Source organism: Apis mellifera, linkage group LG1 (genome assembly GCF_003254395.2).
Source record: "Apis mellifera strain DH4 linkage group LG1, Amel_HAv3.1, whole genome shotgun sequence".
Lineage (NCBI taxonomy): Eukaryota > Metazoa > Arthropoda > Insecta > Hymenoptera > Apidae > Apis > Apis mellifera.
In genome coordinates, this window is record NC_037638.1 from 22,166,356 (window position 1) to 22,183,070 (window position 16,715).

At 45.6% G+C, this 16,715-nt stretch overlaps 1 protein-coding gene across 1 annotated transcript in view; it reads right to left on the reverse strand.

The window, feature by feature from the left end:
* LOC552142 (latrophilin Cirl) overlaps window positions 1-16,066 on the reverse strand; it is a 362,490-nt gene extending 346,424 nt beyond the window's left edge. Inside the window, exon 1 of the mRNA XM_006571348.3 lies at window positions 14,580-16,066. The gene's annotated coding sequence lies outside the window, so the exon portion shown is untranslated. The remainder of the gene's footprint in view (window positions 1-14,579) is intronic.
* Window positions 16,067-16,715: the final 649 nt, after the last annotated feature.

A 16,715-nucleotide genomic window follows, 5' to 3' on the forward strand; every position in this document is an offset into this window, starting at 1 on the left:
ATCTGGATTTGGTATGAAATGGTTTGGTATCGGGGGGAGGAAGCGCTGTAAATATCGTAACGATCCGTTCCGATTCGGCTTCTTCGCAGCTATTAGCCGGCCGATTCATGCAGAGAGCGCGAACGCGAGAGAGACAGAGAGGCAAACGAGTGCAACGAGGATGATTTCGTTGCGCTTTCTGGCATCGGATGAAATTTCCTCGAAGTCGATTCACCTCGAAGGAAGGAAGGAAGGAAGGATAATGGGTGTTGTTCTGGCGACGGCGGTGGCGGCCAATGTTTCGACGGGACGAATGAAAGTGGTGGTTCTTCTTGTTCTCTCGCCCCTCCCTCCCTTCTCTCCTTTTTTCTTTTTTACGGGTCTCGAGTGTCAGAACGAACAAGCGGGATTTGCACGCGGACCTCCGTGCAGGTAGCAATCGGCTTATTTCCAATCGATTCGGTTCGCGGCGAGTTTCTTTCTTCCCTCTCCTTGAACCGCTCGCCACTGTACCTGCTCTCCTCCTCCTCATCCTCTTCATTCACGTGCCTTCATCTACCGATTCTTCCTTTTCCTTTCTTCTTTTTTTTTTCTTCTTCTTCTTTTCAATATTCCTCGCCCTTCTTCGCGGTACGCCCTTCTTTATTTCCATCCCCTTCCTCCTCCTTCCGAAATCACGTTCGAAACGATGCGTTTTAAGGGTATCCCGGGGATCTGGTTCCGCTGGCAGAATCTTTGATCATAGACGGGAGAAACGACGTATCGGGAACGGGACGACCGAGTAGATTAATTCGATGGCGCCGGCAAGTTTAGCGGAGCGGGACGCCGTGTCTGATCATGGACGACTAATTCCCCTTTCAACGGCGTTAAACGTATTCGTAGCCCGCGTATGTCGTGTGTACACTATATGTATATATATACACACGCTCCACGCGCTTATTTCGAAAACGTGCTCGTTTATCAAATCAACTCTCTGTGTCTAATTAATTTCGACTCCAATTCCCTATTCTTTCGATAACATCGATACGATATAAAGAAGAAGGGGAAAAAGAAGAAAAAAGCGCCGTTAGCACGATACGATATTGCAGGAGAATATCTACATCCAACGTCTATATCCTAATTTTCTTTCTAGGCAAGGCACGGATCAACGGCCGGGGGGGCAGTTTGCCTACGTGGCTGAACGAAGGGAACGGTCCTTTTCCAACTCTTGGCAAGAAGGAAGAATCGCGGAGAGGAAAAGCTGAGACGAGCGGAGATTGTGCCACGAAATATATATATATGTTTGTACGCCTTAATTGGACGTGAACGAGATCGTGCGGCGAAATTTAGCGTGGGGATAGGGTTTGCGTGGCCGAGCGCTACTATCCCCGAGGACCTATTAGTATCCGATTAGAAGAAGGGGATGGAATGGGGTCAACGCGTATAGGGCGACGTTCGCGAGCCTCTTCTACAAACGTTTTCCTCGTATCAAGATAAGGAGAAATCGAGTTTCCTACCCTTGTAGCAGCGAGCCACTTACGGTGAAACGAGTGGACCCTCGAAAACGAGCGTTTCACGTAGCGCACGGACGATTCGGTACAAGCAGATAACTCGAATGTTACGGGTATGTAAAGCGGCTCGTGAATGGAGGCTCGCATGCAACGGAATTTATACCAGAGGCCAGATAAGAAGCGAATCTGAGAATATTCGCCCAAGATTTGCCGTGCCTTTGCGCGGACGTGTATATACGTGAATACACCAGCGCGAGCATTCTGCGTGTACGTGCACGAGTACGATAAAATAACCGCAGCCTCCCTCGGAATCGGAAAACGAATTTTATACGCGCAAGAAAATTGTTCTATCTGTAAACGTTAATTTCGCTGGTCCGCGATACTCTCGGTGATATCCGTTCATAGAAAAAAAAGAAAGAAAGGAAAAAGAAAGGATGAACTTGCACGAGATAAAGCTTATAACTTCTCTTATAACTTGGAAATACTTCGTCCCGTTTTCACTCGATGCCGATTCAATTCGGTATCCCGGAACAGGTATACGCCCGAACGTAGCACACCGCTTCGAACGCTTCTCAACTCTCGAGAATCAGTTTCCGATAAGGGAATTTGCAAATTTTGCAACGAAGCGATATTACACGGTATATCGGGTTAAATGATCGGGTTCGTTCCCTCGGGAAGGGATGAAATTCTTATCTTATCCATCATTATCGTGGAATACGTCGCGTGGATACGAAGGATGGAAAGAATGGTCGGCTGAATGACAAAGCCGATTGGCCGGAGAAGGAGCAACGTTTTTTCAACGCGTTGGGCCCTTCTCCGGAAGAGGAGGCGAAGGAGAGGCGAGCGGCGAGCGAAGAAAAGAGCGGAGGTGTGGGTGCCGGCGATGGGGCGGCCGGTGACGAGCCCCGCAAAAAGGAAGAAATAAAGGCGGAGAGCGCGGCAGCAACCGCGCACTTCTGCTTATTCCGAGAAACGGCTCCATTAACGAAATGGCCGGACAAACGAAACCGAACGCGCGGCGCGATCGCGCGCAATGCACGCAGCCCGTGGTCCCCTGCGCCGCGTGTATCGCTAGAACGATCGACTACCTCTCTTCCCGTGTGCCGGCCCCACGCGGCAGAGGGACAGAGAGAGCGAGTCAAGAGAGGAGACTCGAGAAGATACAGCGATGGATTCCAGCGCGAAGGCGGTCAGCCCTCTTTGAAGGTTGCATCTGTTCGTCGCGCCGCGGAATTTTATTATCGGCGGCGTTCAACGTTCCACGTCCATCCCATCGTTTCCAGTATTTTGACGGAGAATCGCTAAAAGAATCATCGTCTCGAAGCGCGAAAGAAATTGTCGCGTTCGTTCATTCGTTTAATCGTCGCCGCGGTCCTTTTCGCCCGCGAGCCTTCCACGATCGCTCGTCGTACGTTCTCGTCGTTTAACACCGTGCCGTGTAATCCGCGGGCGATAAACGCGCACGGAACGACCGATGCACCGACTTGTCCCCCGGATTGTTTGCACGTTTTTCTCTCGCCCCTGCGAGATACTCCCTTCCCCTCGACCGAGTCGCGTTTCCCGGTTACACGCGTTCTGCTTACGGCCAAGGTACATCGGGAGGAACGTTAAGCCGGCTATTAAAAGCGCGATAGACCGTAATACCCGTAGTTAACCGAACGTGGCCGGCTCACTACATTTAGCAGGAATTGCGAAAGTTACGGGCATTATTATCCATCCGCTCTCCACCGGCCTTTTTCTATCGAGCGGGGGAGGCGGGGAGCGGTGGTGCGCCAATAAAAGCTATTTTACTTCTTAATCCGAGATACTGCAATTTTCTGTGGCCCAAGAGCGGCAGAGAAGGGGGGAGAAGCTGGTCGACAGAGCTTTTTAGTGGGCGCCATTCGACGCAGGCACAGGGCGCGCGGATCGCACACCATCGCACGGCGGCCACGGTCGTCGAACAGTCGGGGAATGCCCTCCCTCCTGGGGGAGGGGGAAGGCGCGTTTTCCCGCATTTACTTTTAAAACTCATTTTTCCCTATTACGCTTCCCCGACGTTTTCGAAATCGAGTTTCATCGTTCGCCGATACGTACAACCGGTGCTGGATCGTCCCCTCGACCCCGCCGAGTTTACCGCGTTATTGCAAGATGCGTCCACGTTTTATTAAAATTGCGTTCACAGCGGTGAACCCACCACCTACCCACGCTTCGCCTTCCGACGAAGCGATAAACGGAAGAGAACGGAACGGAAATTGGTCGGTCGAATTAATCGATCTCGGTCGCGTTCGACGAGGAAATGACGCGCGCTTTCTTCGAACGTGGCGAAGGCTTCTTTCGAGGAAGAAGCGTGAAAAAGCGCGAAATTCCAAGCGCGACTTTTACACGGTGCGAAGAGAGAGAGAGAGAGAGAGAGAAAGGGAGAGGGAGAAAAAAAGAAAATCTGCCCCTCATGCATTTTACATGAGGGAACGGTTTTGTCAATACCGTTGTTGTGATCGAAAATGGCTCCTGGAAGATACGATTTGAATAAGAGGGCCGTGGGGACGGGGTCGTCGTGTCGAACTTGAATCAGCCCGACTGTAACGAATAAATTGCTCGCATTACGAGCGTCGGCAGCGATCCGACGTTCCTATACATATGACTACGGAATAGACCAACTTTTTGCTCCCGCCGCACTTTGTACGCCGATTTATTTGAGACGCTCCCGTCACTCCACGAATCCATAATGCATACCGATTTCGTACGATCGTAACTGAGGAAAAAATATACGGAGGGAAGATGTTTCGAATGGGAATTCATCCCATTGAGCGCGCGACATTAGACTTTTATTTACACTCGACGAAATGCACGACAGTTTACAGATTCCTCCTCTTATGAATTTAATTTTCAAAAATCGAACGAGTCGAAATTTCGATTGCTCGTCTTATTGCGAAAGTGAGATCATTCTATCTTCGAAATCGATTATTTGGACGGCTTAATTAGAGCACCAGTTCCGTGAAAATCACAGGCAAATAGGCCGAGCGAGCGGGATTTTTCGTTTCGAAAGCGGGAGAGGGCTGTTTTTACAATTGCACTGCCCTCGTCACTGTTTCCAGCAATTATCATATATCCGATGCTTAGAAGCCGCGGCATTTAAGAGCCGCGCGTCCCGCTTCAAACGGGAGCAAGCGCAACGGGGAAAATAAGAATGCGTTTCACTTTGCACGGCCAATTACAGAACGGCTAAGAGCACCACAGGTAGCCCGCCGTTTATTCTCAGAAAGATACTTCCCCGTGTTTTGCATACCTCTCGTACCTACGGCAACTTTTCTTTCTTTCATCCTCCCCTATTTTAGCTTTTTAACTCTTTTTACATTTTACCTTTTCAAATGCAAATTACTAGGAGCATCATTTTTTCGAGTTCTCTCGCTCGAGAGGCATATATATATATATATATATATACACCGCCGGCCCGAGACTATCAACGGCACGGATACACGCACCAATACGTGAGTCATACCTATCGAATGACACCACTGCGCCTTAGTTTGATAAACACATGCATCGCGTTGCGAGAGAAAAGCCTTGATACGACGGATATACGATGGTTTTATATATAGATCGAAGAAATGTCCGATAATTGATCAAATTGCATCCCTGTATTATTATCATCGATGAGGATCAAATTGAAACAGTTTTGAATATAAAACACGCGTCCTATAAATACATATACATATATAAATACGTATACATTTGTGCGAATCAATTTTCGAACTGCCGATATTTTTTTTCCCACGACGCTGAAAGGAAGTGTAAAAATTCGGGAGGATTGCCCCTGGAAAAATGTTCGGCCCATTTGCCACGGTTTTAACAACGACGCCACTTTTCCAGTCAATAAATTTCTCGCTGGTACGATAATATTTCCACGAGTTAATTCGGAACCCACGAAAACCGAGGGAGGGCTATATATATTTTTCCCGGTTTGCACGGCGGGAGAATGGCCAAGTATTTACACGAGCCTGTTCGTGTTTATGAAAAGCGGAACGGACGGTCCGCGCGGTGCGCGCAATTTAGCATCGGCTCGTCGATTAGCATGCGAGAAGAGTAACGACGCGTCGAGGGGAGCGAGCGACGCGTCGGGTCCGCGGCCGAGGCGTTGAATGATCGCCGCTCGAAAAACCGTGTCAGCTCGGACGTCAACGATTTTAGCATAAGAATACCGGGGATCTCTCCGGCCGCGGCCGGGTACGCGCTCGCCCGCCTCGTATTTGTACGCTCATTGTCCGGCCCGGATGCTAACACGGGCCACGGCCAGAAGAAAAATAGACGGCGTCGCCGGTGCCGTGAACTACGTCGTGATCGAGTGCAGTTATGACACTCGGGACGGCGCATTTGTATTCGAATAAATACGGGCGTGGGAGGTGAGAGAGTGAATAATAACTGTGGATAACGTCTCGCTGTCAGAGGGACTTGCCGGCCCGTTTAAACCGGCTACTTTCGCGTCTTCATCCGCGGAAAAGCGTTTCGCCGAGAAACTGGCCGGTAAACGCGCCGATTTCGCGTGAACGTAATCGTTTCCGCCCGTTTCCTATCACGCATACACCGATTAACCTTTACACGTGAACGCGTAACAACTTGTTCCTCGCGCACGCTTACTTTCGCGTGATCGAACGTCTTTATAAATATTTAAACGATCGATAATGCGTTTTTCCCGTCCCGATCCGATCACCAACGTTCCCTCGCGTTCCACGATGAAAAATATACACGTACCGTGTAATGGTGTCGCGCATTTCCGTATATGGAAATTACCGTAAACGACGTGCGCGATCATCGCCCCGATCCGGACCCCGATTTAATACGCCAACTCCTGTATAAAATGATCCGATGCCTGTATCCAACGTGCAGTCTGTTGCGCCCACTGACAGGTGAGGCTACATTCAATTTTTGTAATCGAGCCCGGGAGGTCTATCCTATCCTCCCTCGCCCGTTCCGTTCCCTTTCTCTCCGAATCGGTGGCTGGATTCGGCAGCTTCGACCCCCTTTTGCGCCTGACAGTTAAACCGCAACCATTTATTCGCCCTCTTCCAGCGGCACCCTTCCACCGCGTTATTTCGTCGCAACTTTTCCTACAAGGCTGGTCCGGTCGTGCGCTTCGATAGATAACCGACGCGAGCAGAGAGCGAGCCACCAATTAGGAATTAGATTTCTCCTCGATGTCGGATCTCTTTATTTCCTCTCTCGCCGTTCTCTCTCTCTCTATGTTCCCCGCTGCGATCTCCGCGGTAATACAGAGGCTATGTGTGCCTGTTTATTCGCTGCCTCTCCCTTTATTCCCGGTGCACAGTCACACAGTCACGGGCTGCATGCGGTACGTATTTAATCGGAGGGAAAGAGAGAGTTGCAGAGAGAGAGAGAGATAGAAAGACGCGAGCGAGCTCTAATGAACGCTGAAAATTAGCCGCTATCTATTCATCTGGTAGTTGTGCCCTGCCGCGAACGAACTAAGAAGCGAGTGGAGGGAGAAAAAGAAGAGCGAGCAAGAGTCGGCGGCAGCCTGTGCGAAACCTGCTACTACCCTCCTGCTATCTCCATCGGAATTTAATTCGATCTGTAACGATCGAACAGTCGATGAAATTGCATTTGCGAGTTGCTAATAAAATCAATTCTGTTATTAGAATTAACTTGGAGGTTAGAAAGAGAACAACGATGCGTGAAAGAAACTGGGGGGATTAAGAACGAGAATGTTCGCGTAGGAACGGGATCATCTGAAGCAATATTGGATTCATCCGCGGTAAAACGACAAGAATCGGAGAAGAAGGAGAAATACGCTCCTTATGAAAAATACGACCGACCGACAAATAGAAACACGACAAAGAACCGGTGGATTACGCAAGGAGGGAAGGAGAGAAGAAAGAGACCGGTTTCTCTCGAGACAACAATTTTACTAGAGGCAAAACTGCGTATATGAGATGATATAAAACATCGTTTCTAAGATGACGCTTCGGCACGCTCGATAGGGAAGGGCGGAACTAAAAACGGAATGCCGTTCGCCGACATAATTCTAGGAAAATTGAAGAATATTTTTACGTTGCCTTCTCGCGATGAAAAAAATAACCTCCTGCTCGTGTAACAAAGTTATTATTAAAATGTTCGTATTTGTTGTAAATCTTTCTAAATTGTTCCATCCGATTTCGATCGATTGTTTATCGGGCAATACGATAAAATAATTTATATCCAGCGAACGATTCCCGCGCATCTCTTTTTCACCGGCTAAAACCCAAAAAACTGTTGACCCAGAATCAAATTTCTAACTAATTATTCGATACCGTGAAATTTGCCACGCGCGTTTAATTGAACAGGAAACAAAGACACAAAGCCGCCGTTTCTTTCCGTTCGCGAGGCATCGATGGAACGCGTGTAGATTCCATTATCGCAAGAGCAGGAACTCATAACGCGGCCAGAGCATACGCTACTACCGAGCTGGTCAATCGGAATTTCTCTTGGATTACGCTTTACACGGATTCAATCCTCTATCTATCAATTCTGTCTACCTAATTAAACGGAACTAATACCGACGCGGTGTGTAGTCTTTGAAAACGAACGTTTCCCAAGCATCTCCAAGCCGCACCTACTGCGCGTACAAGAATTAATTTGCGCATTCGTCGAATCCGTTCGCTGAATAAGACGAAATGGATTAAAATCGTAACCGGGAAAACCAACCGATGATGCTTTTTCGTTCCACGTCACGAATCATCTTAACTCAACCAATTTCCTTTCCTATTCGTTCGTGAGTCACTTTTTAAAAAGAGAATTTTATTAAAACAATTGTAAATTCGATTCGTTGTTTGTTTTTCGCGAAAGAACTGTATCATCCATACGCATAGAACGCACTTGCACATATTATTAATGAAGAAGAAGCAGACGCGTTCGTCTGCCGGCTATTATAAGGCCGAACATTTGACATTAGCTTTATTAAATAAAATCGCATCAAGAGGATCGTATACAACGGGGTTAATTGAATGATTGGTCCTGATACACCCGGGTCAGGTCGCATCGCGTTTTCCTACCGCGTGTATTGCCCTCGTGTCTATTCGAACGTGTGTGAAGGATTCGATACGTACATATATATATATATATATATATATATATATATATATATATATATATATATATATATATATATATCTGTACGTGTGTACAGAGCCACCACGATAGGTCCTCTGTCTCTATTCACGCTTACGTAACCGCGCATACGCCGAGGGCACACATTCATTCATGCAACGTAAAATATTTGGGTGTATTTCGTTTGACGTAGTTTGCACATTAGTAATGCAAATTCCACGCTATTTCACCTTGCGCCGAGGTCTGGCCCGGCAATCCATGGATTTTCAGAGATAGCACTCGACCACCGACCTTTTTGGTAAGCACGAAAAGGGATGGAAATTTGGTAGCATCAAGGGCCGCGTTAATTTTGATCCACTGACATAAGTGGAAGCGAATTACGCCAACACGGCGCAGGCAGATAGATAGAGAGGGAGGGAGAATCATCGAATCGCTCGGGAAATTGGATCACGTTTTACGAACAAACCAATTTCATCGACGGCCTAACATCCTCCGAATATTTGCCTCCACCGCGCACATATCGAATATATAATTTTCACCTTTCCTCCTTCCTACTTTTCCATCCTCCAATCTCGCGTGTCATCAACCGTAAATTGATTAACTAGTGACAAAAAGTCACCTGTTATCGAGATACCGTATCAAGCCCGTTAGGAATGCCCATCCTTGCCACGTCCAACGATTTACGTTGGTCAAAATAAAACGCCCCCTACTTTTTAAGCCGACAGGATCGACGAGAACAGAACGTAATCAGCAAGGCCATTATCGAGCACGTTTTTTCTTTTTTTTACCGAAATGTGCAACTTTACGATCGTTTTTAATCGCGAGATGAATCTTCCAATATCTCGTTTTTTGCCGGTGAGCTCGAGGAACACGTAACGAAATAAAGCGCAGCGTTAATCCAATTTTCATTGCTGCTTTCATTACGATAATGCGTTGCTATTTCAGAGTATCGGATATCGCTTTTTGTTCACGTTCAATCCTTTCGCGAGCCGTCCCATTTACTTTTTTCCAAATCATTTCTTTCGAACGTCTTTGTTACTAAAATTCCCAAGGCATTAAGCAAAGAGAAAGAAGTCGAAGAAAAATACGAAGCGCGCAGAGAAACGTAAAATGTCAATTCTTCTGGTCGACGCCACGAATGAAATAAGCGATTCGCGATCATTCGCGATCCAAGTATGCATTTGCATCGCGACGCATGCGATGTCGATTAGATAGCAAGGGTTATCCATTGGATTAAACGGATTCAAACGCTTTAATTGGACGCCCGTTGCCAATGTTAAATCAGTTTTCATTATGGTAATGATCAAAAAGAAAAAAGAGGAAAAGTGAAAAAGAAGTGAACACTGTATAAAATCCCGCCCTGATGGTTCTCTGGCGTCGCGGAGGGGAAGTCCAATGAAATTCCTGAGAAAGAATTAATTACATCGGTATTGCGGCGGGGCCAACATTGTCGAGCGAAAGTATTTTCCACGGATCAATAGGGAATCCAGGTGAAAAGCATCGAGATCGGATGCTAAAATGCTAATAATGCCGATATCGCATTGTTCCACTGATACGTAGAAGTGAATCACCGATCGACGACAATGCCTTTTTTCTAATATCGGGCGCGATTGTTACACTCGCGCAATTATTATAACGAGGATCTCTCAAGTATCTAGTTATGTAGTGACCTCATCCTATTCCCCGCTTTACACTCTGAATAGGAACGCACCGAGAGACGATCTTCATCTCAATGGTTTTCACACAGTTTTGTGCCGTACGTCTTTCCACGATGATAATAACCTTACCATCGTGGTATTCCATGGTAATAAAATTCGTCACGTGCCACGTTGTTGTTGTTACGAGTGAATAAGGATTGTGGAACGGAGACGTGTATTTTTAGAAAAACGTTATATAAGTGTATCGACAAAGATCATCTTTGTGAAAACGATTGGCGGCGTCAATTATGCAATAAATTATTAATGAAATGTATGATACGCTGAATGCGCGAGAGTTTAATTTGCACATTGCGTTTAATTGAGAAGAAAGAAATGGGTCAAAGATCATTTCCAAATCACAATCCACGATCCACCTACTCGAAACTATTAATAATTCGTCGGATGGATAAATAGGAAATGTGTATTTACGAGAAAGTGGAGATTATCTATTCTTTAGATATAATATGCATTGTACATCTGTGGGAAAGGTAATCGGATATCAAAAGAAGAGAATTCTCGAACTTTCTTTGCCATTTGAAAATTCACTTGACATATTGAAGAAGCAGAAGAGAGACCAGACTCCCGCTAAGTTCTGTACATCCTCCCGTCTCTCAAGAAATTTATTTATTTCTCTGAGAAAATCTTGGCATGCATATCTGTCACGATTCCCGATCACGATCGTTTCGCCGATACAATAAGCCCGCCGGTTACGAGAAGAACAATAATCCCCGTTTCTATCTCTGATTATACTCCGTTGAAAATCGCAAAACGGCTTGTACAACTCGCATGGCACCGGCAAAGACCTGTATTATCCATTTATATTATTTTCAGTTTCGATCGATCTCAGCCTCCATCTCAATTACACCTTTTTCCCCCGATTTCCTTTTGCCTTTTTCTTTCGAAAGGTCACCGAGCTCCAGCGAAATAGACCATTTCGGCCCGGAGGTGGAGAAGCGTCGCCTCTCCGCGGGGAGCATGAGATTCGAAGATAGCAATCCGGGATGGTTCACGTCATAATAAAATTAAATTCATATCTCGGAACGCGAGAGCTACCGTGACACACGACCTCCTCGTTTATCGTAAGCAAACACGATATTTGTCCCCTCCCCCCGTTCGTTTTTCTTCTCTCTCTCTCTCTCCCATTATTCCCGTTCTTTCTTCCATTTTTCTGCTTATCCCCATTTAACGTTTCCCTCTCGTTCACGCGCCCTCTCCTCCCCGCCCCGTATCTCTTTCTCCGTCTCGAATAGTTTTGATTCATGAGAAGGGTGTAACCCGAGCATGCGTGTTACACGTGTGTGTGCGTGCACACCTCGAGGTGTGCTTCTCCGTTCCCTCCCCCCCGCCTGTACCGTTCCCTTCTCCTCTTCGTCTAACGCGTTCTTCCGACGGACAAGGCGAAATCCGACACTGCATACCAGTAACTCGACTTCCAACCCGGCGCCCACCCTCTTTCTTTTTCCGCCACGTCTCTCTACCTTTCCTTCCACCTCCATCTTTCTCACCGTCCCTTTCCCTCCCCTCCGACGCCGTCACCTCCGCCGCTCATCCTTTTTCACCTTCCCTCCTTCAACGTGTCCGATTTTACGTGCCTGTGCTCGCTCTCGCCCGCTCGCGGTCTACGCTTTAAACACGTGTCAACATGTCGGTTGACATAGATTTTTCGCCAAGATAGAAGCACGAAAATAAGACGAGGGGCACGAAAACGCATCCGAGAGAAGCTTGATCGACTCTCCTCCTCCTCCTCCTCCTCCGTGGGTGCTCGAGTGTGAGAAAAGGGAATGGGGCGAGAGCACGAGGGGGAGGAGGTATCCCAGAAACCAGTTTGTACGTTTCGAAGACGAGGCGCATCGCTCTTAAAAGTAAGGCCACCTCGGGCCGCTTGCGGATTCGCGTTTAACACCGGGAGGCACCATGGTGTTGCATTGTTGCCTCGCTCGGCCTTTTTAGGATCGTTGGATTGTGCGTTTCTTCCTCCCCTTCGTTCTTAATTGATAGCTCTTCCCACGAGTGTTGTTACGTATAACCTACTATTAGTTGAACTGGTGAACCGTTTACGCGATATCCAAGGATCTATTCGCAAATTTTCCAATCATTCCCTCCCAGTTTCGTTAAACGATGATCCATCGGATGGAATAAAGCATCGAGTATATAATGTTTCATTGCCTCTCAATTGATCTAAGATTTATCGTCCAATATTTCCCATTTACATTCAAATTTCCGTGCTGAAAAAGAACCTCGTTCAAAGCGAAACCTCGTTTATATCCGAGGTAAACGGATTCATCGCGCGAAACACGGCTAGATTAAAGTTACAGGGGCAGACCGATCCACCTCTGAACTGAGAATCGCAAAACCGATTTTTACCAGTCCGGGGAGAGGGACTCGGCAATTGACATTCACGATATTTTCCGACCCGTCGTGGAAACGATCCCGTCTCGACGTTCGATAATTTTCCTCCTACGTTCGCGCCGCTCGCATGAATCATTCGTTCACGAGCAAAAGACCAAGGTGTACATGCACGCATTACACGTTCCCATGCTCTGGCGCGGGTGAAAGTTGTGATATATCCGTTATAATTTCGTACGGTTGGCGTATTGCTTCCGTACGTAGGAACCATTTGTTCCGGAAAATGGCGCAATTTTGTCTCCCCCGCATGCGGGGGAGAACAAGCGCAATACCTTCGTGGATATAATTTAAACAAGGGCTCTTTATGTAACACGGTCTATTTATTTCGGCATACCTACGCTTGTCCGCCGTATACAATACCCATGCGAAACGTCACACAATTTCTGTTAAACGTCCTCGCCTCTAATGGACGTGTCGACTCGCGTGCGGCTTCGCAGAAATGTATTATATTTTGCGGCTTTGGCTCAGAGACAATGCTCGATTTAACCGACAATCGATGATGTATGCGATAAAAAATTTTCGCGAGGCTTCTACGTTTCGAAAGCGCGGATTAAACGCGACTGATATTTTATCGATGCTGCTCCCTCGTTTTACGAAACGGGATAATATTATTTATCGCCAATTACCGAGTGTTAAATATAATTCGTAAAAGATTGATAAAATAAAAAAGTATAATTCTTCGAAACAAGAAAGATCGTGTCTTTTATAAAATTTCGGAATAAAAATTTTCTTCATGAATTTATAAATCATTATTTTATTCTACTCGTTAAGTATATTCGAGTCGCAGATCACCGACGTAGCATTCCCGATTGCCAAGAAATTTGAACAATAAAGTGCTCTTCCCTGCCCCACCACCACCGGCTCACGCTCGCAATTTCATAAATCGTATGCGACTAAATTGCACGGAAACGCCGACACACGAAATCGGCACGTTCGGCACGAGAGTACTTTCTTCGTCATTCCGGCCAAACTGACGTACGAATCTTCTCCCGCTCACCAGTCCACTCCTCTTTCTCTCTCTTCCCTTTTCCCTTTTCCCTCTTTTTCCATCCCGGGGGAACCCTCGTCTCGGAAAATTCGATTTCAAGGATTTGCTGGCGACAGACACGAATACACGTCTTTCACGGCATAGTGCAAGCATGAGCCGGGATGGTGCTCTTATACAGCTCTTATACAAAAGCTATTGCAACACTTCGTCAACGGCGGATACGTCTATACGTAATACACACCCGAAAACTAGATCTCATTTACGCATTATATTTTCTTATTTTTATCATTGTTGAAATAAAGTTTTGTCTACTGCGTTCTACGTTAATATTTCCTGATCGGATTTAAAATGTCGAATATTCGAGAATACCTATTCATTTGGAAAATATTATTCGATGATATTCATTGCCTGGCATAATTACGAAAGTTGAAAATCCAAAAAGAAAATAACCACGAATTTATAGAATTGGCATCGCAACGATAAAATCGCTCCAGGACATGCAAAAATATATTCTACGCGATCTCGATTTTGCGTTAGAATTATTCTCGAATTGCACGTATTTGGATCGCATGGGGATTGCTATTATCAATCGGAACGATATATTCCCCAAGTTTAATATACCAACCCGGTTGACAGCTAGGGAAATTAGTTACGCCAACGTAGTTTGTCAAAAAAATTACCGGAACGAAGAAATGATTGTAATTCGCTAACGAGGTTAAATATGATACGCATTTTGCTAGTCGAGCAATGCTTTCATGCTATAACATTGCTTTTATTACGCAAAAATATAAAACAAACAGACGATTAAATGTCTATTGTTACGCTGCAAATATTGATCCGCATTTCATTTGTTCAATTTGCAGCTGTGTATAATATATAGAAAACCAACGATAGAATAATTAAAAATAAATAATTTATTAATCAAATTCAACTCACCCTCGATCGTTGCGTAGCGGAATTCCACGGAAGATTAAAAACTGACCACTGAAGAGAATTGAAAAAACTATGAAAAAATTGAAATCACCGACGACACGAGTTTTCTGATCCTCCAAGAGTGCGTGAGTGCGTGCGTGCGTGTCTAAGGTTCCTTTCGTGGCGTGTGGCGTGAGAACTCTTTTTCGGTGTTCGCGAAACGAGGTAAAAAGTAGACGATGAGGTCGGCCAAATCCACTACTCACAGTTGCCAAGGTCTGTTTCTGGCCCTTTCTCCCCTCAGCTTCCCCTTTTTTTCTTTAATTGCCCTCTTTAATATGCGAAACGGCACACGAATTTCAATGGGTTCGCGTGATTATTAATTAAGACGTTCCTTTCGAATCGAATCGAATGATGTATGTACACTGTAAGGTGATCAGGATATCGAACCGATGATTGGTTATGCAGAACGAATATCTTCTTCTCAACTTGGTCCTAATTAATTATCTATTCGAATAATCGGCGTTGCTCATTTACTTCGTCCGCCAAAATGCACGTTTAGCAACTTTCCAACATGGATGCCAATGAGCACTGACTAAACTTTTCGATTAATCAACTTAAACAAAGGTCAATAAGGAATACTTTTTATCCAACGAAGAACCACGTGACGCCCGTATTACGATACGCAATTGCACAACCTCGATGGATAGAATTATTTTCGTAAACGGATGATTTCCAAATCGTACACTCGTTTCGAACACGTCACTTAAACAATGTGCAATGTACTGGCGTTATTCGATATTTGAATCGATATGTACTTCAAATCGATTGCGATAAGCAGCTGACGTCAGGTAATATGGCAGCCACGCGGTCGATGATCAGTCGGTAAACCTCTGAAAAACACGCTTACACGGTCAAATTCGTAGGAAATATTTATCAACATGAAATATCAATTTACGACGTAGTATCATCGGTTTCCACGAATTTGTCAATAGAGGTAAACTGATCTTTTTCTTTTTCTAGTTAACCTCTACCTACGATACGCAGTACACAATGATGTCATTTGTTATTCCGGCAATGTTGACATTTTGGTTAATGGACGTTAGATGGAATTTGCTACGTAGAAAAGAAATCGAAACAATCAACGTTCTCGAACATTCTTTCATATATTTTGCGTATGTAACAATCGATCGTTTTATATGCATTAATTTATCGATGATTCCAATTTTATCGTTCACACTTGTGTTTTTCAGTTGTATCGATTGTCGTCTTCAACGTATCGTGCGAATTCTAATCAAGACTCTAATCTTTTGAGGCTGTTAATCAAACGACGAACTCTAGATTCTGAATCGACGTCAGTGATTGACTCTGCGTAGAGAAACAAGGATATCTGTCCGCACATACGTCGGATTAATTACTCCAGCGGTTAGTCGGTACACTACGCTCACTCGTGGCCAAGTTACCGGTATATATACGGGTACATCGGCCTCCAATTGCAGTTACTCGTGGGTGATGCACCGCAGGACGCATCTCGAAACCCACACGCAGACGGTAACCCCGAAGCTCGCACTAGAAACACCCTCGGTAGCACTCCAGAGTACTCGATCGCACTCACGTCGACGGATCATGATGTTGCCAACGAGCACTGATTCAATGTAAACACACACACACGTACACGGTTACACACATGTATACGTAGAGACATATACGTATGCGCACACTGTAGTCGTGTCACAAATCCGAACAACGTTGTCGTCAAAATTAGTTACTAATCATGTTTCGATCGATTCCAGAAGACAATTTCAATCGACGACACTTCTCGTAAAATATTATACACAATAATACGCCGTTCCAACCAGAGGAATTCACGTGCACACTTGGTCTCCTAGTCATGTACGGATCGATTCGATCGATATTTTAGGTTAATTTTCCGTATTATCATCGCGCGCGATTCTAGTCCACCATATTGTATCGCACTTATCGATAGGCGATTCGAAACCATCGGGACGAGATTACTATAAATATCGATTCTCGATTAAGGTGGATAACCTCGAAATTGCAATTCGATACTTCTCAGTCGAGATTGATTTCGCTCGTGAAACGCATCGTAAGAGATAGAGACCGATGAATGTTACTGGTTGACAGTTTCGCGAATTGTAC